This window comes from Canis lupus, chromosome 15, assembly GCF_003254725.2.
Source record: "Canis lupus dingo isolate Sandy chromosome 15, ASM325472v2, whole genome shotgun sequence".
In the NCBI taxonomy this organism is placed as follows: domain Eukaryota; kingdom Metazoa; phylum Chordata; class Mammalia; order Carnivora; family Canidae; genus Canis; species Canis lupus.
In genome coordinates, this window is record NC_064257.1 from 16,367,849 (window position 1) to 16,395,657 (window position 27,809).

The 27,809-nt window shown below is 48.8% G+C and overlaps 1 protein-coding gene across 15 annotated transcripts in view; it reads right to left on the reverse strand.

The window, feature by feature from the left end:
• ST3GAL3 (ST3 beta-galactoside alpha-2,3-sialyltransferase 3) overlaps positions 1-27,809 on the reverse strand; it is a 198,136-nt gene that overhangs the window by 29,571 nt on the left and 140,756 nt on the right. The gene's annotated exons all lie outside the window — the stretch shown is intronic.

Here is a 27,809-nt window from a genome sequence, read left to right on the forward strand (position 1 = left end):
AATACTCATAATCCTAAAACACAAAGGATTGTGTTTGTGTATATATCTGCACTGAGCTCTGTAGACTCTTCATTCACTTTATAATAATGAGAACATTGCTATGCAAATAGACGCAACTTTCTCCTAACACACAAAGACTAGATCAAACAACAAAAACAGTAAGCTGCTGGTAACTGACCCAAGTTGACTCCCAATGATCCAATGTACAAGGACACACAAGTGAAAATAGGACCAAGAAAAAGTGTAAGTTCCAATATTAGTGTTACAGGTTGAATGCCTGTGATCCCTCAAATTCATATGCTGTAATTTCATCCCTAACATGATAGTGTTTGCTGGTAGGGACCTTTGGGAGGTCACTGGGTCATGACGGTAGTCTTCACGAGTGGGGTTAGTGCTCTTATAAGAAGAGGCCAGAGCGCTAACCAGCTCTCCTTCCACCATAGGAGGATACAAGGAGAAGCCAGTCATCTGAACCTGAAGACACTCTCATCAGGACCCCACCACACTGGTACCATGATCTCAGAGTTCGGCCTCCAGAACTGTGAGAAAATACATTTCTGTTGTTGAGAAGCCCAGCCTATGGTAGTTCGTTATAGCAGCTAGAGCTGATGAAGTCAGTAAGTAAGGAGAAAAAAAAGAAAAAAAAAAATCGTGGGAGAGATCCTGGCAAAAAGCATTACAGGAGTCTGATAAGCATTTCTTAATAAAAACCTTTGCCTCCAGTGTAGAACTCATTTATTTATTTTTATTATCTGGTTTTAAACATTGTCATTTTCACCTTGTTCTTTTATTGGGTCTTCATGTTTCAGTTGCTTATTTTGTAGACCTTCTTTATTCTTTGACAGATGGAGCCAGCCTCCTCTAACATTTCTTTCTGCTAGTTGGGTGCACCTTTGTGCAAAGGGTATTCTTTTTTCCTCCTGGGGATATATTTTTAAAACTTTGTATTATGGGAGATTTCAAACATGCACAAAAGTTGAAAAGAGAAAACAGTGAACCTTCATGGATGGACGTGTTACCCAGATCCAGAATCAGTGGTCATGGTCAATTTTGTTTCTCTTGTACTCCCTCTACTCTCTTTTTGTATTATTTTGGAAACTCCCAGAGATCCTGCCATTTCATCCATGAAATACTTTAGTATTAGTTTCTAAAAGATAAGGCCAACCTTAAAAACCATAACCACACCTAAACAACTCCTCTTAAAGCCATTATCACACCTAAAACACTATAATTTCTTAATAGCAACAAATAGTTTCAGATTTCTCATTACTGTTTGCTGTTGTTGCTTCTTTTAATAGTTGGTTATTTAGATCAGAATGAAAGCATGATCCACACACTGAATTGGGCTTGTCTCTAGTCTCTTTTAAATCGATAGATTTGGGGATCCCTTGGTGGCTCAGCGGTTTGGCGTCTGCCTTCAGCCCAGGGCGTGATCCTGGAGTCCCAGGATTGAGTCCCATGTTGGGCTCCCTGCATGGAGCCTGCTTCTCCCTCTGCCTGTGTCTCTGCCTCTCTGTGTCTCTCATGAATACATAAATAAAATCTTAAAAATAAATAAATAAATCGATAGGTTTCCTCCTCATTCTTCTTCTCTCTTTGGCCTTTTCATCTTGGCTCTTGAATCCTTTTGACACACCCCAATAATATGAGAAAACAGCCTTGCTGCCCAGTATGTAAAGATGTCCCAGGTTCATCCTGTACATTTCTCTTTTCTTTTCTTTTTTTTTTCTTTTCCTTTTCTTTTCTTTTCTTTTTTTTCCTTCCTTCCTTCCTTCCTTCCTTCCTTCCTTCCTTCCTTCCTTCCTTCCTTCCTTCCTTCCTTCCTTCCTTCTTCTCCTCCTCCTCCTCCTCCTCCTCCTCCTCCTCCTCCTCCTCCTCCTTCTTCTTCTTCTTCTTCTTCTTCTTCTTCTTCTCTCTCTCTCTCTCTCTTTCTTTCAATATTTTATTTGGGACGCCTGGGTGGCTCAAGGGCTGAGTGTCTGCCTTCAGCTCAGGGCGTGATCCCAGGGTCCTGGAATCGAGTCCCGCATTGGGTTCCCTGGATGGAGCCTGCTTCTCCCTCTGCCTGTGTCTCTGCCTCTCTCTCTCTATCATGAATAAATAAATAAAATCTAATTTTTAAAAGTGATTCTTTTTTTTTTTTTTTAAGATTTTTATTTATTCGGGCATCTTGGGTGGCTCAGTGGTTTGGCGCCTCTATCAGCCCAGGGTGTGATCCTGGAGACCCAGGATCCAGTCCCATGTTGGGCTCCCTGCATGGAGCCTGCTTCTCCCTCTGCCTGTGTCTCTGCCTCTTTCTGTCTATCATGAATGAATAAATAAAAACCTTAAAAAGAAGAAGAAAAAAGAGTAACTTTAAGAAAATCACTTTTAAAAAAGTCAAAAGAAGAATCACATTTTATTTATTCATGATAGAGAGAGAGAGAGGCAGAGACACAGGCAGAGGGAAAAGCAGGCTCCCTGCAGGGTGCCCAATGTGGGACTCGATCCCAGGACCCCGGGATCACACCCTGAGCTGAAGACAGACACTCAGCCCTTGAGTCACCCACGCATGCTGTCCTGTACATTTTTTTTTTTTAAAGACCTTATGTATTTATTCATGAAAGACATACACAGAGAGAGAGGCAGAGACACAGGCAGAGGGAGAAGCAGGCTCCATGCAGGAAGCCCGGAGTGGGACTTGATCCCAGGACTCCAGGATCATGCCCTGGGCTGAAGGCAGATGCCAAACCGCTGAGCCACCCAGGGATTCCCATGTCCTGTACATTTCTTGCCTCCTACCTGGAGTTGGTCATTTTCCAAGGAACCCTGGTTCCTTTTCATTGGAAATGGTATTTAGAGACCACCTTCTCAATGGCTAGGTCACTCAGTTGCTAGGGTTAGTCATTTTCCCCAGACCTTTTCAGGGGGACAAAGTCAGGAAATAATTTTTTAAAGAAAAAGTACATCATGCATTTGTACTAGTATTCCAGTCCAAATTCAGGATGACAAGATTTGTACTTTCTTTCTCTTGTTTAATAGCTTCACTGAGATAGAATTCATATGCCATAAAAGTCATCTATCCAAACTTCCTTTATTTTATATTTGTATCTATTTTCAATTAAGTAGACATTCTTGTTTATAGTGACATTAACACAATTGCTTATTTGCTTTAATAAATACACACATACAGGTACATGAAGAAAATATAGTAGTTTCAGAATAACATTATTAACACTATCATTACTAAAAATAATTTAAAGTTTCTTTACAATTCTTTCTGCTTCAAGTATGCCCTACTAGAGAAGTACAGACAAATGACTTTGCTTTTGCCTCTTGAAATAATTCTGCTGAGTTTAATTCACCAATGATACATAGTTAAGTTCATTTGTTCAATTTTGCTTTTGCTTTTAAGGAGTTGCTTATACTTCACTTTAATTTAATTTTGTTTTATGATGATATAAAACTTTACACAGTGCCAAAACTAAATTCACAAAACAAGATATATTCAGAGGAGTCTAACATTTATCTCTGTGTCTGGCTCCTGTTGCTTCTATTCTCATGTAGTATTTATATTTTATTATTAAACTCACTTTATTTTTATTTTATTCAGATTAGTATTATTCCTATAATGAATTCATTTTTATTTTATCCTTCCTTTGTCATTTTTTTGATGTAAGCATTTATCATAACACAGGTGTGTGTGAAAAGTGTATTTTACTATTCCCTTCTTTATTCGATAAAATGATAGCCTATTATATATACTGTTTTGCCTACTGAGAGTTTGGGTTGTTGTTTTTTTGTGTTTTTTTGCCCTATAATATATTGTGATGAGCACTCCGCAGCAGCATATAGAATTACAGACTTGATAATATTATTCAGTTAGTCCCCTGGGTTGAGGCAGTCTTTTGTAAAGTGGGTTCTACCAGCAGCAGTTACAATGAAAAACTTCATGTATATGTCTTTTCTCTTTGCCAATTTATCTTTGGAATAGATTCCTTGAAGTGGGTCAGTCGGGTCAAAGGGAAAATGCAATAAGTAATTTTGCTCCATATTGCCAGATTACCCTCTGTGGGGATCGTGCTGTGTCGCAGTGCCCACCAGCAACAGTATGAAAGCACACTGCCAAACATTTCAATTCTGCTTGGCTGATAGGAGAAAGACAGTATCTGTGTTGTTTTAATTTGTATTTGTTTTATTGTAAGTGAAACTGCACATTATTATATATAGAAAGAGGTCATCTACAGCTCTTTTTCTGTTAGCTTTGTTTCTATCTCTTGCTCATTTTTCTACAGGGTTATCAGTCTCTTCTTTCTTTTCTCCCAGCTTTTTTTTTTTTTTTAAGCTTCTATTTATTTATTTGACAGAGAGAGAGCAAGAGCATGAGTGCACAAGCAGGGGGAGAGGAAGAGGCAGGCTCCCTGCTGAGCAGGGAGACTGATGCAGGGCTCAATCCCAGGACCCTGGGATCATGACCTGAGCTGAAGGCAGATGCTTAACCGACTGAGCCACCCAGGTGCCCCTCTCCCAGCTTTTTTGACATATAATTTATGTCATTGTGTAAGATGTACAAGGTGTTGACTTGATACACGTCTATACTGCATTATGATCACCACCACAGCATTAGCTACCAATCTTTGTTTTTTGAAGGTCTGCATATATCAAATATATAAACCTCAGAGACGCAATTACAAATATTTCCCCTACTTTGTTTGCTTATTTATTTAATATTTACTTGGCGGGATCCCTGGGTGGCTCAGCGGTTTGGCGCCTGCCTTCAGCCCAGGGCGTGATCCTGGAGTCCCGGGATCGAGTCCCGCATCGGGCTCCCTGCATGGAGCCTGCTTCTCCTTCTGCCTGTGTCTCTGCCTCTCTCTGTGTCTATCATGAATAAATTTAAAAAAATATTTAAAAAAGTAATATTTACTTGGCTTCTGGTGTTTTCTTCCTTTCTTTTTCTCTCCACATTTTTTGCAATAGATTTTTTAAAAATTTAGTCACATTTATTAAACTTTTACCTTACTGTTTCTGAATTCTGAGTCTTAGAAAAATTCTCTTCATTCCCCGGTTATATCTCTTTCCTGGCTAGAATCCCATCCATTTCTTACTGCTTTCTTGCCAAGACCCCATACCCTCAGTCCCACTGTCTTTCTGTCCCACTCATTAGGCAAATCCCAGAGATTAATCTAATCCTACAGCCATGTATTCTTTATACTTTAAGTGCTGCGAGAACACACACACACTGACACACTTCCATGAATTGACTTGAACCTTGGACCCTCACCTTTGCTCAGTTGCTATTCCAATTCTTCTCCAAGTCCACACTCTATCCTTTCCAGCTTTCTCGAAACAGATTACCTCTTCTCTCACTTCACAGCCCCAACCAGGACACTCAGATAGGAACTCACTCGGCTTCCTGCTTCCTTACCCCATCCCTCGGCCCACCCAGGCTGATCTCTCCAGCAGGCTATGGTTCCCTTTGCTGTGTTTCCCCCAAGCATAAATCAAGCTCAGGTCTCTCCTATGGGAGAGACACACAAACCCACTCAACAAACCTCCCTGATCATATACCCCTTTAGCTACCCACCTTTCTCTCTCTCTCTCTTTCTCTTTCTTCCTGGCAAAACCTCCAGGAAGACCAATGGATGTGCTATCTCAGGTCCCTCATCTAGTTGCTCCTCAATCTAATGTAACTGGGATTTACTCTTCTGAGACTACTGCTATGTTCCACTGCTGGCACCCTATTTGTGACTCCCTGAACATGCTGGTCTGCGAGCACTCACACAGGCAGTGCCGCTGCCCGAAATGTGCCCCCCGCCCCAATTCGCACACACTCTATTCCCCGATCCCCTGCCGTCTCTCTCTGCCTGGAAAATCCCTTCTTATTCTTTCGGTTCACATCCTATTCCCTCGGGGACAGCCTTCCCCGATGCCCCCAGGTAGGCTCTACTCTTCCTGCAGTGATTCCAGGGCACATCGCTCAGCCCCCATCAGGTGGCTCAGTGCCCGCAGAGGCCTTGGAAGCTGAGCCAGGGGCCATAAACAACAGGAAATGAGGGCGGGGTGATGGCAGCGGTGATGTCTGTGTGTGTGTTTGTGTCAATTCTACAGGTGGCCTGGCCTCATGCTACACCTGGAAGAGAACCAGGGGCTTCTGTCCAGAGACTAGTGTGCCAGTTTGGTGGTCTGGCCAGGGCGGAGGTGGCCTCTGAGGTGCGGAAGGACTGGTCAGACTAGCGGGGGTTGGTGTGTGGGACGCCTGACCTGCCTGCCCTGGCCTGGGGGGTAGCAGGGGAGGGTGGGGCCGGCTCCAGGCAGACAGGCCCCAGCCTGCCAGCCCAGGGCTCCAGCACGCGAGGCAGCCTCAGGATCCGGTTTCAGGAGGGTGTGTGAGTGCGTGAGAAGGAACAGGGGAAGGAGGAGAGGGAGGCTGCGCTCGAATGTGCTCCTCCTTCCTCCTTAGGTCCCAGAGCACAGTAGTTTGGAGACTTGTGGCTCTAGGAGGGCACGTGATAAGGGTGGGTCTGACCCCAATGCTCTCATAGCAAGGCTGTGACCCCAGGACCCACAAGCTGTCCCGTCCACAGACTCTGAGCAGCTGGAAGGGCATCCCAGGACCCTCTGAAGATGCCTCTTGGCTCATTCAATGGCCAGCGGTGTGACTGAGGTGCAGCATAGAAGGTGAATGACCCCAACTCTGGCTACACAACCTAAACCACTCCGGGAAGCCCAGCGCTTTAGCCTGTACTCAGAGACCAGCAGGAAAGGCGACTGGGTCTATCAGGGTGGGGGAGTAGTTTTACGTGGGCACCAGCAGACTCAGAGTATCGTCTCTCTCCTGGTCCCATCAACCAAACTGAAAAAGTGCCTCCACAAGTGGGTTTGCTGGATTAGGGTAACGCACACCCTTAGCTCTCCATCTGTGCCCGTTTAGCCTGCTAGCTACTCACCCCAGGAACTGTGAGCAGCTCAAACAGTCTGGGGAACACAGGGAAGGCAGATCCCAGTAGTGGGTCCTGAGGACCAGGGACCGGAACACATCAGTCCGTTAGATTCAGCTACAGGCCTTGGCCCCACAAAGTGAGACTGTCATCCAGCAGGGTGAAAGGAAAACGCCACAGACTCATCAACCTTGAGCCTGTTCTGGGAGGTGGTAAGGTGGACAAAGCAGAGGGACACTGGTTTTCTAGAATTTACCTGGTCTTATTTGAGATCTAGCTACAGCAGCCCCACCACAAATGGCCTTGCACAGTGAGACCTTGGTATACATCTATGCAGGCAAGATGCACACTTCTCAAACGCCTTGCCAAAGTCTTCCTGAGTGTCTCCCTTGCTCACCACTTGAATGGGTCCCCTGAGAAAGAGGGAGAAGAGGAGGAGAGAAGATGGTAAGTCTGTACGGCAGGTGGACATAGGCCCAGGGAGAAGCAGCACAGAGACGAGAAGGTGAACACCGGGCAGCAACCAGGGAGCCCTGTTCCAAGCATCAGCACGAAGCTCTGGCCTCCATATCGTGCGTGGGACTAGACGAGAGTGGAAAACGCAACCCTGTCCAACACCTCCTTGCCTACTGAGTGCCAGCTCCTGTGTTGAGGGCTGGCTCGGGACCTAAAGGAAAATTAACCCTGGTCTTTCCCTTCAGGAGGTAATCGCAGACACAGGTAAATAAATAATCAAAAAATACATCTGCACACTGTGTGTTTTGTAACACAGGCAGGGGTACAAAGGTCTCAGACTGACTTAGGTCTAAGAGAGGTCTAGGGTACAGGAGAAGCTTTGTGAAGGAGATGACAACGAAACTGAGCTGAGTCTTGAAAGACCAGTAAATGAGCCTGGGAGAGAATGTCGGGAAGGCTGTTCCAGGAGAAGGGTGGTGTAGGCAAAGGCATAGGAGAGAAGCGAATCTTCCCTTCAAGACAAGGTGAGGTACTGCTGAGGCCAGACAGGGCGAAGCAGCGCCCACCCCGGGCAGAGCAGCTCAGCCTGGAACCCCCTCCCAGGGAATCTGCCCTCTGGTCCCACCCAGGAAGTGGGGTGGCGCGTGAGGAAGGAAGGCCCGGGCAAGTGCATTCCGACTGACCGGTGTAAATAAAGCAGCTGAGGTACAAACTCTGAGTGGAGAGAAAAGGCCAGGGCAGGGCGGGCGTCAGCAGCGTCAGAGTTGGCCTGGTGCCCTGACGCTGTGTCAGGACCAATTTCAATCCGGATCATCACCGGTAACTTCGGGCGCTCAGTTCATGTTCTTTCTTGTTGGCGCCTTGCAGTGGGTATCTGCATCCCTTCCCCCTTTTTCTGGAAGCCCATCTGACGGTTCATTCCGCATGGTCCTACTGAGCTGACCCCACCACTGCTACGGGGACGAACGAGTGCATGTCCTAGGCTGGCCAGTCAGGGTACTTCACCCCCTTGAACCACAATAATGTGGAATGAATCAAATTCTTCTCTGAGGTCTAATACGTGGACATTGGAGGACAAGGGAATTTCTTTTTTTCTCTGAGATAGTGAGTTGTCATGACCATGTAAGCCAAGAACAGGGTTTGCACAGGGATGCCTGGGTGGCTCCGTGGTTGAGCATCTGCCTTTGGCTCAGGGCGTGATCCGGGGTCCGGGGATCGAGTCCCACATCGGGCTCCCCGCATGGAGCCTACTTCTCCCTCTGCCTGTGTCTCTGCCTCTCTCTGTGTCTCTCATGAATAAATAAAATCTTTAAAAAAAAAAAAAGAAAAAGAAAGAAAGAAAGAGAGAGAGAGAGAGAGAGAGAGAGAAAGAAAGAAGAAAGAAAGAAAGAGAGAGAGAGAAAGAAAGAAAGAAGAAAGAAAGAAAGAAAGAAAGAAAGAAAGAAAGAAAGAAAGAAAGAAAGAAAGAAAGGAAGAAAGAAAAATAGTCTACAGAACAGGCCAACTGAGATGAACACAGGACCAAAACATTGGGAGAAAGACACTGTTTGGGTCCTATATTCACTTGGGCCCAGAGAGAGTTCAGTCCCTGAACTTAATAGTTACATAGACCAATACATTTTCTTTGTGTTTCAATTAGTTTGATCTGGGTTTCTCCCGACAGCAGCTGCTAACTAGAGGATAAATTTTAACCTCTTTGGTCTGGTTTCTGAAACCACTGTGATCCGGCTCCTGTCTACCTGCCTCGGATATCCCCTCTCTCCTTCTCCTTTTCCTTGAGCACTAGCCCTAACCACCTATGTAGAGTTTCTACAACCTGCCAGGCTTTTTTTTTTTTTTTTTTAAGATTTTATTCACTTATTCATGAGAGACACGGAGAGAGAGGCAGAGACACAGGCAGAGGGAGAGCAGGCTCCCTGTGGGAGCCAGATGCAGGACTCGATCCCAGGACCCTGGGATCATGCCCTGGGCTGAAGGCAGATGCTCAACCACTGAGCCCCCCAGGCGCCCCCCTGCCAGGCTCCTGAATGCCTCCGTGATTTTGTACTCGCTATTCCATTTGCCTGGAACTCTCTTCCCCTTCTCATTCACAGGCTCCATTTCTGCTCTTTCTTCAAGCAGAGCCCAGCATCTCTACCTCTTAACAGTGAGAATCTTCCCTGAGCCACCCGGGGCTGATGGAGGCCCCTCTGGTCTCCGTGGCTCTGTGTGTACTGTGTCTTCAGGGTGCTCTCTGCACGCTGGTGTCATTGCCCGGTACCCCCCGCCCCCGCCCGGGCATGTGGCACCTCTAGTGCTCGGCCATGCACACAGCAGGTGTCCAGCAGATGCCTGCTGGTTAGAAGCGGGAGGAGCAGCTCAGGTGGCAGATTCCACAGTGTACATCCTGCTGGGCCAATCAGGCCAAATTTCTGCTCCTCCATGGAGGTCTGGGGGGCTGCCTGCCTTCTTGGGGCTCCTCATGGACACTTGGATCTCCCTGCTCCAAAGGGCCAGGCTTCCTGTGACATCTCTGTTGTTCCACAGCAAACCCGTCCCGAGTCTGAAATACTGCCAGCGACTGCCCCTCGGCCTGCTTAGGGACCGTGGCCACAGACAGCCTGGAGCCACACGCAGGACATGTCTGACAGGCAGGGAGGCCCACGCTGAAGGAGGAGAGGAAAGGCTGAGGCAGGGGTCCTCCAGGGGGCAGTGCCCGGGCTCTTGCTGACAGGCTTGCACTGGCCGTGCTGACAGCCCGGGCCTTGTGTGGACGAAGGAGGGACGGAGGGAGGCACAGGGAGCCAGAGGGGAGGACTGTGAGCGGAGAAGCTGCTGAGAGCAGCCTCTCCTCCCTGTGAGAGCATGGCTGCTGGCCAGACTGCACAGGGGCTGCCTAACCCAGAGCCGAGGGCGCAGTCCCAGGTGTCCTCGGTATCCCCCCTCCAGCTCAATGACAGGGGCTAAGCCCTGGCCCGCCCCAGCCCCTGCACTCGTCACTGGGAGCGTGACCACACACAGTTGAGCCTCTGCCTCTGAGGATGATGGGTGAAGCAGCCAAGCACACACAGGCCCCCGCGCAATACCTGGTAAGGGCCACGATGATCACTACAGCAATGACGGAGACTTAAACGTTCCAGACACTGTCCTACGTGCTGTGTGCACACGGCCTCGCTTCATCCTCACAAGCACCCCATGGACGGGCACCACCCGCACCCATACTGATCACACTGCCTTCGGGAACACACGAAGGCCACTTGCCCCTTTGAGAGAAGCACGTTGTCGGAGGAACGGGGCGGCCTGCAGGGGGGAGAGAAGTGAAAGTGTTCGGGAGAGCTCGGGCAGTCTCTACGGAACCTTGGTGGTGGAGGAGAGGATGGAAATGGAATGGGAAGGGGGGCGAGCTGCAGGGTCAAGGCGGGGAGCTGGCAACCAGCGTGTCTGTACTTGGGCTGGAAGGAGGCAAGCAGAAGGGGGGGGACGGGGAATGAGGCCCAAGCAGGGATGGGGCCAGGATCCAGAGTAGGAGGGAGGGACACAGGAGGCAGGACACCTCCCTGGTAACAGGGTGGGGTGGGGGTGGGGTGAGATGTGACGCTGGCTACCCTGACAGGTGCGGCTGGAGGGAGGGGGACCCGAGCAAATGTCAGACAGAAGCTCTGATGCTGAGCACTGAGCAGAGGCACAGACCATGGCACGCTGGGGGGCCAGTGCGTGTCTTGGGTTCTCCATCAGCAGTTCAGGGGCCCAGAGGCAGAGAAGCGGCTGCAGGAATTCAATCACGGCCACTGCTGTATTCGGAACCTAATGGGACTCGGAGAAATGATGAGAGCACCCATGATGCCTAGGACTCCGGAGCTGGGTGGTGGTCTTTGGCTTCGATGGTGAAGGGGGCCAATGCAGCCCCCCAAGATAAACCTAACATTCCCCCATTTTCCATTCCGGTGCCATTTACCTAGCATCAGCACCTTCTACGAAGGGGAACACCTATTTCACAAACAAATCTCTATCTTGCCAACTGGATGGTATCCCTCGGAGTCATTCTTGCCTCTCATCCAACAGATGAGCAAATCCTGTTCATCTCTGAACATACTGGAAATCCATCCACTTCTCTCTATCCCCACTGCTGCCATCTGGGGCTAAGTCATCACCTCTTGACTACTGTTGATGGTCGGTGACCAGCTTCCACTCTTGCCCCTCAATCCATTCTCTAGAAAGGCCAGAACAATAGTCCTCAATTATCAGCCATATCATGCCATTTATCTGCATAAGACCTTCCCAGTGCCCTTTGGATAAAACCAAACCAGGGGTGACAAGGCCAAACCCTCACCTGCCTCTCACTCCATTTCAGGTCTTCTCCTTGCTCACTCTCCTTCTGTGGAGCCGTTGAAAACAACCTAGTTTTTTCTGTGTCCGGAATTTTCCAAAAACACTCTGGGCTCTTCCCAAGGCTGGCTCTTCGTTTTCACTCAGCTCTGTTCATATGCCACCTCCTCGGGGAGTTCTTCTCGGACTCCTCCGTCTAAGGGGTTTCTCCTCCTGCCACTATCATTCACTTGCTGGATTTTCTTCTTTCTTTCATTTAGCACTGTATAAAATTATCTTGTTATTTGCTTGTGCTCTCTCTCATGTACCGGTTTCTCATAGCACGGAGAATGCAAGCTCTATGGGACGAGGGATCTGCCTATCTCGTTCACTACCATATCCCCCGGCACCCAGAACCGTGTCTAGCAGAGTAGGTGCTGAATAAACATGTGCTACGTGAGATCAGCGGTCTGCCTCCCTCCCAGTCTACAAAGCCACCTGCGTCTGCTCCACCACCTCTTCCATCCTTCGTGATAAGGCTGAGGAAGTGTCCGTTTTTCTATCAAAGATCAATCTCCCCACGCCCCACCTGCACAACATCTTCCCATCTCAGTCACGGTAAAGGGTGATGTCCCTGCAATGGCCTAGAGGTCAGCCCTGATCCCTGACGCCCCTCCTCCCCCACTTCCTCTCCTGCTACTTCACCCCCCCTGCTCATACACCACAGCCATATCCCTTGCTGCCTTAGGGCCTTTACTCGAGCTATTTCCTCAGCCTGGAACGTTCTTCCTCCAATAGTCATTTGGTTTACTCCCTCACCTCTCTCGTCTTTATTCAAATTTCACCTCTCCCAGGAGATGAACTCTGACCACCCTATTTACACTGCAACCTCCTCTTACCCACCCTGCCCTACCCTTTCTCTTTTCCCACAGTATGTATCTTGTTCTGATTTACTAAATACTTTACTTACTAGTTGTTTAGGGTAAAACCATCTATGCTTCCCTGCTAGAATATAAGCTTCATAAAGGTAGGCTTTTGAGATGAGGAAATTATCCTAGATTATCCAAGTGGGCCCTAAAGCATGCACAGGTGTCCTTCGAGGAGACGTGGGAGACAGATTTTACCACATACAGAAGAAAAGACAAAGTGACCAGAGGGGCAGAGATTGAAGTGATGTGGCCACAAGTCGGGGAACACCAGCAGCCACCAGAAGCTGGAAGAGGCAAGGAACAGATGATCTCCCATAGCATCCCGAGGGAGTGTGGCCCTGATGACTCTCTGATTTGGGCCCAAGGATGTGGATTTTGGACTTCTGGCTTCCAGAACGGTGAGAGAATCACTTGTTACAGCAGCTACAGGGAACTCATACAGGTATGTTGTTTTCTGAGCCCCAACAGAGAAATGAAAGAAGGCTGCAGTCATCTCTCCCCTCTGCTTGGGAATGAGACATGACAGTGAGCGAGCAGAAGCGGTCTTATCAGATGAGACCTTGTGCCTTCAGCGGAGAGGGCTGGGGAAGGCAGCCCAGGCTTGGGAGGGGCACAGGGGCAGTTGTTGCTGCCCCCCATCTATTCTGCATCCCACCACCGCTTACAGGCTCAGGAAGGACTAGAAAGGAAAGACTGGACAATACGACTGTTTTGACAGGGTTCAAGTTCCAAACACCCAGATGCTTATGCCCAATGGGTGGCTGCCAACTGTCCATCCCAAATTCAGACCTAAATCCTGGGCTCAAGACTTATTATCCAACTGCATCTGGAGCATCTTGGCCACGATCCCTCACTGGCATCTGGATTCAACATATTTTTAAAAAGTAACCCCCCCAAAAATAAATAAATAAATAGAAATAAAAAATAAATAAAAAGGAATCCATGATCTCCTCCCAAATCTATGCCTCCTCTTTTTTTTTTTTTTTTTTCCAGTGAAGAGCACCCAAGTCACAGACAAAGGGACAACCTATCAAGCTGCTCGCTGCCTCTAGGGCCTGAGTGTGGCCCCACTGCTTCTTTCTCAGGGGCCAGTCCCCACATTCAGCAAAATCTATACCACCTTCCTTAGAGGGCTCCTGTCCCCTCAACTTCAGTCTCAGTCCAAAATAAAGTACGGAAGAGAAGCCCTAAAGCGGTTATCACCTGTCTCAACACCTGTAGCATCTTCCTTCCTCACCAAGCAGGGAACAGGGCAGATGAGCTTCCTTCTAGAAGCTGCCTTGCCCTCCCCTCCTTCAGTGATCTTATTTTCTACCCTTCCTCACTTATTTGCTCCTACATCACACCGTGGACCGGATCATTACTAACAACGAAAGCCCCGTCCTACCCCAATCTCAGATGGGTTCTCCGGCCACCTCCACCTACTGAAGTATCTACAGCTCACCTACCCCTGTAGCTAAACTCCAATCTTTCAACTCACTAGATCTTCAGGCCACAGGTCCTGTTGTCTTTTTACTATCCTTCACCTCCTTCTGTTTGTACTATCATCCTCACCCATCTGAAATCCATCATAACGCTCTCTTCCTTTTTTTTTTTTTTTAAAGATTTTATTTATTTGTCAGAGAGAGGGAGAGCGCGCACACAAGTAGGCAGAGCAGTAAGCAGAGGGAGAGGGAGAAGCAGGCTCTCTGTGGGGAGCCCAATACAGGGCTCAATCCCAGGACCCCGGGATCATAACCTGAGCTGAAGGCAGAGCCACCCAGGCGCCCCACACTTCCTTAATTCACTCTCAGCTTCTTCCCTCCTCTCTCATTCAGCTAAAACACAACCGTGTTTTAAATTCCATTTCCTGCCTACTCCGGGTACGTGCCTGCACAGAGAAAGGATGCAGGCCAGAGAGGGATGCACACCGGTTCATCTCATCTGAAATGCCAGGGAGTGAGGCCTTTGTGCGGCCTGGGCCACTGTACTGTACGTTAGTAGCTCAGCCACTCTCCCATCCTGGGTAACTATTCACACCTTCTCCTCTCTTGATGTCCCCTACCCCTCCTCCCTCATCCCTACTGTCCCCAGGTGGCCCCGCTGACCATGGCACTGAAGGAGCGGAGACGGTGAGAACAGAGCTTCCACAGGCTTCAAACCACCACGTGCCTGCCCTTGTGCCCACCGTCTCTACTGTCTCTACTTTCTTTCCTATTTGAACTGTCCATACTCATCACTGGGCCAACTTTTGTTCCCTCGACCTTATCGCTTCCCATGTACTGTGGGACACAGCTCCCGGAAGTCTTCACTCCCGCACTGTCTCATTTCTGGATTGTTCCTGTCAGCATACAGACATTATCTTCCCCACAATGAACTGTCCCCGGCCTCCTCTTTCTTCTAAAGCTTTAACTTTTTTTTTTTTTAATTTTTATTTATTTATGATAGTCACAGAGAGAGAGATAGAGAGGCGCAGAGACACAGGCAGAGGGAGAAGCAGGCTCCATGCACTGGGAGCCCGATGTGGGATTCGATCCCGGGTCTCCAGGATCGCGCCCTGGGCCAAAGGCAGGCGCCAAACCGCTGCGCCACCCAGGGATCCCAGCTTTAACATTTTTGCTTTTCCAACTTGGTATTAGGAAAAAATTCAAACATACATAAAAGTTGAGAGACAAGTACAATGATCCCCTATATATCTGCCACCTAGATTCAGCTACTGTGCATTTCTTTCTTTCTCTCTACGGAAACACACCTTGAAAGGGTTACCTACACTTGCCCTCTCCTGACTCTTGATTTCCACTCAGGTCATGATCTCAGGGTCGTGAGATGGAGCCGAGATGGGCTCCACATGGGGCGTGGAGCCTGCTTGGGATTCTCTCTCCCGCTCCCTCTGCCCCTCCCCATCTTCCTCTCTTAAAAAAAAAAAAAAGTGTCCTAGTTTGGACAACTTACAGGAGCACCCTACCTACAAGCAACACATTACACAGTTAATTGTCCCTCTTAAAATACTTTAACTTGGCTTCCAGAACACCATATTTTCCTGGCTTTCCTACTATTCCACTGGTCACTCTTCTGTTTCTTTCTCCTTTGCGGAAGGTGTCTCCTCATCCCACAGGACTAAATGTTCGTTTGCCCGAGGGCTCAGTCCTTGCTTTTCTTCTCCCCCTACCTTCACTTATTTGGCGGTCTCTTCCGTTTCCATAGCCTGGACCTCACCCCTGAGTCCCAGACTCCTTGACACCTCCATTTGAAGGTCTAAGAGGCCTCTCAAACTCTCCCTGTTGAAACTCGAGTTCCCCATCCTCCCCCTAAAACCTGCTCCTCTTGCAGACCTTTCTCCAGCTTGGTAAAGGGCGCCTTCTTGGTTCTTCTCGTTGCCCAGGCTAAACACCGAACGTCAGCCTCCCCTCCTCTCTTTCTCTCACACCCACATGTGAGCTGCTGGCACGCCTGTCACCTCTGCCTTGAGATAATATGTCTCGTCTGACCACCTGTGCTGCTTCCACCATGGCCTGCGTCACCACCGTCATCTCTGGTAGATGATGACAACGGTCTCCTAGGTGGACTCCCTACCAGGCCACAGTCTATTCCTTTTTTTTTTTTTTTTAAGATTTATTTATTTATGATAGACATAGAGAGAGAGAGAGAGAGGCAGAGACACAGGAGGAGGGAGAAGCAGGCTCCATGCCGGGAGCCCAACGTGGGACTCGATCCCGAGACTCCAGGATCGAGCCCTGGGCCAAAGGCAGGCGCTAAACCTCTGAGCCACCCAGGGATCCCCCGCCACAGTCTATTCTCATCAAAGCAGCCAGAGAGATCCTGTAAAGCCTGGAATAACGCCTCTGCTCAAAATCCTCCATCCTTATAATGACCTACAATGTCCCTATGCTTTAGACTTCTCTTTCTCTCTCTCTCTCTCTTTTTTTTTTTTTTTTTTTAAGATTTTATTCATTTGTCAGAGAGAGAGAGAGAGAGAGAGAGAAAACAAGCAGGGGGAGAGGTTGGACACAGAGAGAAACAGGCTCTCGGCTGAGCAGGGAGCCAGACATGGGGCTCGATCCCAGGACTCCAAGACCACAACCCAAGCCTAAGGCTTAACTGACTGAGCCACCTGTGCGCCCCAACTGCTGGACTTCTCTTAACTCCCTGACTTCATCTCCCATTACTTCTCACTCGGGGAACAGAGGCCCCACTCCTGTTCTGGGATCCCACCTGAGAGCCTTCAGCCTTCACACCGGCTGCTTCCTCTCCGGGCAAGGCTCTTCCCTCGGCAGCAGCACGGCCCCTCCCTAACTGCCCTCAGGGTTTTACCTGAGTGCCACCTGCCCAGGGAGGGCTTTCCCAGTCACCCTATCTAAAGTGGCAGCCCCCAGCCCAGGTGGCTCAGCGGTTTAGCACCGCCTTCAGTCCTGGGGGTGATCCTGGAGACCGAGGATCGAGTCCCTCATTGGGCTCCCTGCATGGAGCCTGCTTCTCCCTCTGCCTGTGTCTCTGCCTCTCTCTCTCTGTGTCTGTCATGAGTAAATAAATGAAATCTTTAAAATAAATAAATAAATAAATAAATAAATAAATAAATAAATAAATAAATAAATGGCAGCCCCTCCCTGACTCTCCCGCTCCATCTCACGTCCTATACATTTTACTTCTATGTCTTGGGTTTTTTTGCCTGCTTCCACTAGAATATGAGCCCCGGGAAGGCAGGGACATTTGTCTCTTTATTTTGCTCACTGCTGTGTCTCCAGCATCCGGAGCAGCACTTGATGCCTAGCAGGCCCTCCATAAATATTTGTTGAATGAATGAATGAAAGACGGAGCTAAGGCCTCCACCTCCACGGATTACCAAGTGAAGGAGATGAGATAAAGCATGCAAAGTTCCTGGCACACCATGTTGCTCAATAACTGTCAGGTTCCTTCACCTCCCTGCCTCCCCTCCCAGTTTTGGTATCAGCCATGCCCTCCCTCTCCCTCGGGGAGTGCCGGCTTAGGGGTAGGGGTGATGCAGGAGCTGCCCTACCGGACTCCAGGACTCCCTCAGCCCCGAGGCCCGGCTTGGCTCCCAGACATTGGCTCCTCTGGCTGGATGCAAGCTACGTTGCTTTAACTCAGGAAGCTGAAGGCTCCAGAACGATTGAGTGAGGCTTTCAGAAGTCCCACCTGCAAGCAGATCTGTGTATCCAAGGCCCAGGGACTGTTGTACCCAATACCCCAGCCTCTCACACACACATCAACGCCGCCCCTCTCCAGAATGCTCTCCCACAGTTCCTCGGGCCCCTTCATATTACAGCGTACAACCTGCCCAACTCCGGCCACCTCACTCCAGGAAGACTGGTGTGTTCTATCCCCCAGAGACTGCTGCTGTTCCCCTACACAGGATGGGGCCCTGGGAACTAACCATCCTCGGCCAGCTACTCGCCTGGCACAATCCATTCTGGCCATGGCTGCTCCCTTCTGGGGTGGCCTGAGACCCAACCCTGCCCCAACTCTGGGCGCCTTTCTCTTCACTTTGGGAAAAAGGCTGTTTCCTACAGACAAACCCCTGGTCTGGGGCTGCCTCTCTTGGAGTCCCTGCCCCTGTATTTGGATGACTAAGCCCGCTGGAGAAAACCCTCACAAGCACACCAGCTGGTGCCACTACGGATTCCCTGTTCCCCATGAGGCCTGCTCTGCTGCTTGGCGGTCTCTGGGTTGTCCATTCCGCAGAGTGGCCTCGTAAGCACCTCCACTGGCCCCGAACCTCCATCCTAGCACCCCACTCTCCCGTGCCACACGGGAACCCCTCTTCTGCTTTCTTGGGAAGATTAAAGGGAACCCCTTCACCCTTGTACTGCACTTCTGAGCCCGTCTAGGTTTCTAGCACCCACCCCCCTTGAGATTAAGGGCCAGTCCCTCCCCTCTCTGTCCTCAGGGACCTTGTGGTATCACCTACCCCGTCCTTCCTTCCAGTGTTCCCACCACTCCTCTCTGTGTACAAGACCTTCGACACCCTCTTCACTCTCGTGGCCACACCCTCCCCAGCTTGACGCACCTGTCCCCTCCCTCAGGAGCACAGCGCCTGGAAGAGTCCACACACACTGACCACAGGGCCCGTGTCACAATTCTGCCAATGTGTGGCTCCCCCCAGGTCCTCCACCCCGAGACACAGGTCTCAAGGACGTCTCTGTCTCTGGTTCCAAACGCTAAGGTCCCCCCTTCCTGTCTTGACTTCTGCAGGTTTTAAGCCTCTTATTCTCCAAACATGTGTTCAGACCCTGGACCAGGCTGAGGGAAGGCCATCCGTTCTCAGCCTGACCTCAGACCTTCCTGGGAAGCCCTTCCTCTGCTTTGTCTCGGGTCCCTAGGCACTGACTGCCCCAATCCCAGGTTCGGCAACCTTGTTTCCCACGTGGCCCGTGAGTGCCCCGGGCTGGTGGCATGCCCAAACCTCCCGCTGGATCAAACTTCAGCAGGGCTCGTGTGGTTCCTACTGTGTCACACACAGTGCTTACAGATTGGTAGGTCTCTGATACGTGTTTAGGAAATAATAATCATCACCTTACTTTTAGCTATTGTTTTGCATTGTAACATAATCCTTTTCTCCTCACAAAAGCCACCTGCGGTAAGCGAGGTAGGCATTTCCCCTCATTTACAGATGAGGTTCAAAGAGTTTAGGTAATTTGTCCAAGGCGAGAAGATGCTGAGCCAGGTCTGAAGCCTGGGATTTCTGGTTTCAATGTCGGTGTGCCTCCTAGGGCTCCGCAGTGCTCATTTAAAGGATGAGTCTTGGGATCCCTGGGTGGCGCAGCGGTTTGGCGCCTGCCTTTGGCCCAGGGCGTGATCCTGAAGACCCGGGATCGAATCCCACATCGGGCTCCCGGTGCATGGAGCCTGCTTCTCCCTCTGCCTGTGTCTCTGCCTCTCTCTCTTTCTCTCTCTGTGACTATCAAATAAATAAAAATTAAAAAAAAAAAAAAAAAAAGAAAAGGATGAGTCTTGTTTTTTCTTTTTTCTTTTTTCTTTTTTTTTTTTTTAAGGATGAGACTTGTGCCTGGAGCTCCCAGACACCACAAGTGACAAGGTCCCAAAAGAGCATGTGGCCAACGTCCTCTCACGTGGACTCAGCAAGGTATAGGAGATGGCTAGCAAAGTGGGCTAGGTGGCAGGATGGTTCAAGAGGTTGGTAGCTGGTGAACAGCTCTGCTCACGCCTACCATGTCAGTGGCAAGGTTCTGCTGTAGGCTTATCTTGGTCACTGTTTTTATGTATATTGTTCAGCACGGGGATAGAACGGCTTAATCATCAAATCTATGGAAAACGGGCAGCCCAGGTGGCTCAGCGGTTTAGCACCGCCTTCAGCTCAAGGCCTGATCCTGGAGGCCCGAGATCGAGTCCCACATCCCTGCATGGAGCCTGCTTCTCCCTTTGCCTGTGTCTCTGCCTCTCTCTCTCTCTCTCTCTCATTAATAAGTAAATAAATAAAAATTTTTAAAAAAAAATCTATGGAAGACAAAGAAAGGAAAGAAACAGCTGATGGTGGAGGTCTAAGGAGGATCCAAAAAGCTTCGAACAGGCAGCTACATGGGCAGGCCTGGTTTGGGCCCAGAAATTCCCTCACACATGCCGAGTAGGACAGGGATGGGGACTTGGCAGCAGCACGTGCAGCACAGGCTTACAGCCTGTGAGTCGTGCCCATAAAGCAGTGTCTCTTAGAGGTCAGTGTCCAAGAAGAGCATCACTAGGGAGGTGCTCACCCTTATATCCTCTCTGCCTATGCGCCTACCTCTGAGGAAGCCCGAGCCCCACTCTGGGTGTCTCCCAGGGGAACAGCAATGAAGTGGACCTGCCTGAGAGAAGAGGATCGTCATGATAGTGAGGGGCCTTCAGTACCTCGTGAGAGTGGAGCTGTTGGGCTAGAGAGGACAGAGGGCACATGATCAGTGGCTTTGAATCTCTGACCATCTGATAGAGGGGATCAGATTTGTTCTGTGGCTCTGGCAGTCACAAGAGGCCCCTGCACAGACGGAAGTTACAGAAAGGAAGATTTTGCCTTTTCTTAGTTTAAAACTCTCTAGTTACTGAGTATCTTGGAGTGGATGGGCTGTTTCTGTAGGCGAAGAGCCTCTGGCTATTGGGAATGGGGGATGGACCAGGTAACCTCCAGGGTTCAGAGACACGGGGGCTCTAGACATACCCCTCCCCTCCACCGCAAGCCCAGGGAAAGGACAGGAACCATGGAAAGGAAAGGAAAGGCCCCCCCGGGGCTGAAGTTAGGTGGGAAAGGATGGCAGGTCTAGTGTCTGTAGTCCCACTTCCATGGCTCGGGCTGCCAGTCCAGTCACTCGGTGCCAGACTCTGGGGACTTTCTTGGTAGGGCTGTCTACAGTTTGGATAACTTGTTTTCTCTCTTTAAAAGGAAAGACTTTGGAAAGGGGGGAGGCTGTGGGAGACTATTTCCATCTCGGGTGTCTATTCCAAAGCGCTGGTGTTTTGCCAGGATTTGAGCATAGTATACACAACACCGTTAAAAATAACCCCTTGATTGAACAGAAGGCGTGGGAGAGACGGGACAGCCAGGCAATCCTACTAGAGGGTCGGGAGGTGGATGCGGAGATGAAACTTGTACCCGGAGACCCTGGGAAGGGTTTTATTCCAGAAGAGTCATATCGACTCTAAGGGCCTAAGGGCCATGGAGATACTCTCCCTAAGTGCTCCTTTCCAGAGAACTGCCCAGTGAGTGCCCTGCTTTGGGCGTGCCTGGGACATAAACAAGCTGCCAGTTTTGAAAGGCTCTCCCAGGATCGAGTCTGCCATTTTTCAGTCCTGATTGCCAGCCTGAGACAAAGGTCAGGGAATAACAACAAGGAGAAAGAGCCAAGAAAGGTTAACCATGTCAAAAGCCACAAAGAGGTCAAAGCCACAGAGGCCAGAGAAAGGTCTACTACATTTAGCTACTAGGAGATTCTTGTGATTGTATGTGAAGCTTTCCAGACTTTTCCTTCTATAACCAGACATTTAAACACACACAGGATTATCTCATACGTACTGTTCCACAACTCGCTTTTGAAAAATTTCACAATAAATTGTGGGGTCGTGACAGTAAAGCTGACATCATTTTTTATGACTACATAATATTTCATCATGTGGACATACTGTATATACTTAATCATTCTCAACTAGGAGACACTTATGTTGTTTCCAATTTTTTGCTATCATAAACATGCTGCAGCAAGCATCATATGACAATAACTTGCGTGCACAGACATGATTATGTCCTTATGTTAAATATTTAGAAGTGGAATTGTTGGATCAAATGGAATCCACATTTTATATTTTATTACACATTGCCTACATTGCCCTCCAAAATTGTGGAGAGAGCAAAATGCTGTTCTCACGACTTCCTCCAGTCTCTTGGGCCACTCTTGCCTCTATTCATCCCTTATGTGTTGGTATTCCCCAGAGTAATGTCCTTCTGTTTTCTTCCTCTCCAAATTACAAACTCAAATGCCTATGAAAGCCAAGAAGGTGCCGTAAATACATTAATTGGACCAGATGTGAAACAATAAGAAGCAGCATGGTTATAGTGAGGTGGAATATACACACCAAGCATTCACATTACCTGAAAACCCTGTGCCAGCCACACAAAGTGTGTCTGCAGGTAGATTTAGCTGGTAAGCAGCCAGTCTGTGACCCCGTCTACACACTCATCTTACACTACCTCATCCACTGCCAAAACTCCATCTATATGCTAATAGCTCCCACTACATCATCTCTGGCCCTAACCTCTCCTCCTGGACTCCAGTCTCATGCATGAAAATAATGGCTCTTCATCTCCCAAGTGTCCTCAAGGCATCTTAAAGTCATTGTGTCCACAACCAAGTTCATGATCTTCACCCTTCCCTCTCCTCCTGACAAAGGCCAAGAAATCCAAAGCCAGAAACAACTGTCCTTCTTTTAGGCTCCCTAGCTCGATGAATGGCACCCCTCATTTTTCCTATCGTTGAAGCCAGAAACTTGGGAGTCATTCCAGATTCTTTTCTCTCCCTAACCTTCCAAATTACCAAATCAATTCAATAGGTTTAAATAAGCATTTACTTGAGTACCTCATCAGTGCCAGGTACTCTTCTTAGGGTTGGCCACTCAGAGGGATGATATGCAGACCCCGTCCTGGAGGGGGAGACAGATAACAATGTCACGATCAGATGTGGTGGTGGCGGCAGTAGGAGAAGCGACTTACAAGAGGTTCTGGGATAAGAGATGGGACACTTTGATTCTGTTTCCTAAGTGTTCCTCAAACAGTCCCTGTTCTCTGTCCTCACAGGATTGCCATTAGCAGCTACTGCAACAGTGTCCTAACTGATCTCCACGTTCCCAAGCTTCCTCCTCCAATTCATCCTCCACAAGGGGTTAGAGCGATCTTTCCAAATAGCAAATCTGACCATGTCATTCTCTCGTCTCTTGTCTAAAACATGTCAATAATTCCCCATGTTCTTCAGGATAGAATCAAAATCCTTTCAGAATGACTTGTAAGGTCTCCCAGGATCTGGACCTAGATGACTTCTCCAGTCTGTCTTCCAGCATTCTAGGATGTAACGCTACATGCAAGCCATACCAAACCATTCACAATTCTCTGAATATCCTTCTTGGATATCATGCTCTTGGTTTATGCATTCCCTCTGTCTAGAACACCTGTCCTATCATTTCTCAATTGCCTAATTCCCACACAATCTTTAAGACTTCCATAAAATATCATTTCCTTCAAAAACCCTTTCCTGATCACTTCACCCAAAAAGATGATTTCTCCAGGTGTTTCCTGTTAGACACCCTCCCAGGACTGCAGGCTTATGGCAGGGGAAAGAAAGGAATTTCTAAGACATTTTGCCCAGGCTGCTGAAGGGGACCACATGTCCTTATCTGGAGGTCTTTGAGAACAGACAGTGTTAAGAAAATACAGGAATGTGGGGCAGATAGTGAGTGATTCCAGGGGAGGTCAGGAGACCAGAAAAAGGCACAGCTCTGGCTCTGGTTGGGCATGGCCCCAAGGGTCCCTTGAATGTTTCAGGTCTGTAGACCACATAATTTGAGGAGCTGCAGACATGATCTATCCCATCCACGAACACTTAAGGCACCCCCTTGCCAAATACAAAACAACACACAAAACAAAAAAAAGAAAGAAATGTTTTCAACTAAATGACAGTAAGATACCACTCACCAATGGACCCATGAGAGCATCATCTCTGGCTTTTATTTTTATTTTTTTAAAGATTTTATTTATTTATTCACAAGAGACTCAGAGAGAGAGAGAGAGAGAGAGAGAGAGAGAGAGAGAGAGAGATAGGGCAGAAACATAGGCAGAGGGAGACGCAGGATCCATGCAGGGAGCCCGATATAGGACTCGATCCCAGGACTCCAGGATCATGCCCTGGGCCAAAGGTAGGCACCAAACCACTGAGCCACCCAGGGAGCCCTCATCTCTGGCTTTTAAATGCTAGAAGCAAATTACTAGAACTAAGGCCAAGAAGTACTGTAAATAACAGTGGTAGAAGAGAAGTGGACCCAGAAATCCAAGCCTCCTCTGACCCCCCTCAATTTAATTAGGTGTCTCCTCTCTATGAATCCATAGCATCCTATGCTTTCATCTATCATAGCACCAACACTCTATATTATAATCATTTTGTGTTCATGCCTGACTCTCTCTCTAGACTGAATTCTAGGCTGGGAATTATGTATTACTCTACATTCTTAGTACCCAGCATGGTGCCCAGCAGGTGGAAATGCTTATAAGATATATAACAGGGGAAGGAGTCAAAGGAAGCTTAGGCAAACAGATTTCAAGTGGAGAAGTCTGGTGATAAAAAGGGAAATATACAATGAATCAGTGCAATATTAAGAAAAAATGTCTTTTATTATGTCAGAGGGATGAGGAAATTGTCAAGGAACCACATAAAGATTTTGTTACAAGAATACTGTCCACAGCACTGTTGTTTATAATAGAAAGGAATTAGAAAAAAAAAGAAAAACAGGAGCACTTGGCTGGCTCAGTCCATGGAGCATGCAACTCTTGACCTTGGGGTTGTAAGTTTAAGTCCCGCATTGGGTGTTGAGATTATTTTGAAATAAAATATTGGGGTGCCTGGGTGGCTCAGTTGGTTAAGTGCCTGCCTTCGGCTCAGGTCATGATCTCAGGGTCCTGGGATCGAGCCCCACATTAGGCTCCCTGCTCGGTGGGGAGTCTGCTTTTTCCTCTCCCTCTGCCTCTCCCCATTGCTCATGGTCTGTCTCATAAATAAGTAAATAAATAAACAAACAAACAAATAAATAAAATCTTTAAAAATAAATAAAATCTTGAAAAATAAAAAGTTCCACATCTCTACTGGATGTTCCACTGAAGTTCAAGGTCAGCATTTTCCCAAATGAACTCAATAGCTGCTCCCAAGCCTGTGTTCTCTAGGTTAGAAAGTGGTGCCAGCGTCTCCCCTTCTGCCTGGAGCAGAAGCGAGAGCTATTTTCACTCCTTCCTCTACCAGCCACCTCACAGCCCCATTGCTGCTCCTCTAACATCTCACCAACCACCCCCCACACCCTTTTTGTCCTACCACTGCCTCCAGAGTGTCACCCTCCTCATTCTCACCTCCTCTAACCACTCCACTCCACCCCCATTTCCGGTAATGATCTTTTTTTTTCCTTTTTAAAGATTTCATTTATTTATTCATTAGAGACAGAGAGGCAGACACACAGGCAGAGAGAGAGAAGCAGGCTCCCCACAGGAAGCCCGATGTAGGACTCGATCCCAGGACCCCAGGATCACATCCTGAGCCAAAGGCAGACGCTCCACCTTCTAAGCCACTCAGGCATCCCGATCTTTCTTTCCTTTTTTTTTTTTGTTTTTTTTTTTTTTTAAGATTTATTTATTTATTTGAGGGAAAGAGAGAGAGAGAGCAAGTGAGAGTCGGGGGAGGGGGCAGAGGGACAGAATCCTCAAGCAGTCTCCCTGTAGAGCATGGAGCCCACTGCGGGGCTCGATCTCAGGACCCTGAGATCATGACCTGAACTGAAACCAAGAGTTGGACATTTAACCAATCATGGGCCACCCAGGCACCCCAGGTAATGCCCTTTCTAAATCATAAATCCAATGCCACCCTTCCCTCCTTGCCTTGGAACCTTCAGTGACCTTATCATAAATTCCTTGGCATGGCATTCAGGGCCTGTTCCCACCCCAGGGCCTCTACTCCAGGCGGCCCAAGTGATTTGCCAGGGAGCTTCCTTCTCCCAGGGTGAGTGCCTTTCCCAGACTCTGGCCAGCTGTGAATGCCCTCCAAGAGTCACCGCAGGTGGCATCTCTTCTAGGAAGCTCTTCCTGCCTCCCTGCCCATTTGGTTAGCTGTCCCTAATCTGCTTGGCTTGTTCATTCCTTGCAGTCGCCCCGTTCTCCTGCTTGTCACCCACTTACCATAAGCTCCCAGGTGGCAGTGACTCTTTCTTACCACTGTCCTCTAAAGCTCTGCACAGGCTTGGCAGAGATGGGGTGCTCAGGGGTTGGGAAAGGGGTCAGGAGTGGAGCAAGAAGCAGTCTCCATGGGCAGGGTCCAGAGGGAGCTCTGTGAGGCCTGGTCTGGTCTGCACAGAGGTGGAGGACGTGGGAAGCTTTCTTGCACGCTGAGGGCACTCCCTGTCCCGCTGGAGCCTCTGCAGGGGGCTCCGAGGATTGAGAACACATGCTGTGCAGACATGCCCAATTTCAGGGGGTGACGGTGACTTAATGATGGAGCCCTGCTTTCCCCAAGCCATTCTTCATTCTTTATGGTCTCTGAATTGCAGAAGCAGAAATTGCTCACCCTTGGTCTGAAGCTTTTCGTGACTTGTGCAGAAGAAATGTCATCAACAGCCTTTTGTTTAGGCTTGACTTGGGTGAACATGCCAAGAAGACTGGCTCAGAAGAGGCTTTTCAGATGTCATTTCTGTCTCCTTAAAGCCCTGCTCCATGAAAGCCATTCACAAGCCAGTTTTTCTGCGGCTCCAAAACTGTCATCCCCTCAGCTCTGCCAGAGCTCACAGAGCTACTGTGTGACACTCACTCTGCAATGGCCTTTGCTGTCACCACACCCTGGCCCGGTGCAGGGAGGCTCTTAGACCAGTGCCTCACTTTCAACCCGGTCTGAATGTCACTAGCACCCCGAGGTGCAACCCCAACTTACATCCCCCAGATGGTGACCTGGCACCATGCCTGCATTTGCCAAAACCATTTTTTCCAATGCCCAACGCAGGCACGCAATAAAAATGCATTCAACGAAGAAATAAACAAATATGCAATTCTCAAGTATTTGAGCTAATTGAGGGAGCCCATCATACTCAGTATTTTGAGGGGGGGAATTATCTAGAAATTAATATATTCTTAAAATCATTTTAGACTCTTCCCACTACTGATGCTGGCAGTGTGGCTGCTGAGACGGAAGCCCAGAGCACTGGGTCCAGTGACACAGTGGGTCTGGATGTAGCGCAAAAAGATCGGCAGGATTCCCTTGCTTCCATTTCCCTCTCCGAGCCAAAGCTAACTGTGACAGCTGTGCTGAGGACGGAAAAAGGCAGGGGAAGCTGTCCCCGATTCATTCCCAGCTAAGTGGTGACACAGAGTGGATTAAAGGTGAAAATGAGACGAGGATTAGTGGAGGACTCAAGAGAGAACTACGAAACGATGTGTGAAGTATTGCAAAGACATACAAAGCCATGGGAGCCCCAAACCAACTCTGCCTGGAGATCCAGGGAAGAGCTTGTCACAGAGGAGGTGACATGTGAGTTGGAGTTTGAGAGGTGGAGGCCGTGAGGAGGGACCCTCCAGATAGCAGGTGCATGTGGCCAGCCTCCCAGGCTGAGAGCACACCCAGTCCAGGCCCCTTTGGCGGGAGAAGCTGCCACAAGCAGCTCTTGGAGTAGAGATTACCCTGCGCTGACCCAGGCGACATTCGGACTGCTTCCTGAAGTGAAAGGAGTGGTTCTGAAGGCAGAGAATTTGCAGGAGAGCGTTCCAGGTTGCAGGAGATGTGCATAGCACAAAGGTGAAAAAGGCTACGGCTCCATAGGGCAAGGCCACCCGAGGGTTATGGTTCCAGGAGGCAGCTGGTGCTGGTGCCTGGTGCTCCGACAGCTCTGAGAAGCCTTTTGATTAAATTACAAGTTATCAGTTGCATCCTGTGTGGCTGGAGTTGCCCAAAGCCATACTTCCCGATCCGTGGAGGCATTCCTGTATCAACAAATGCCAATCACCTGGGTT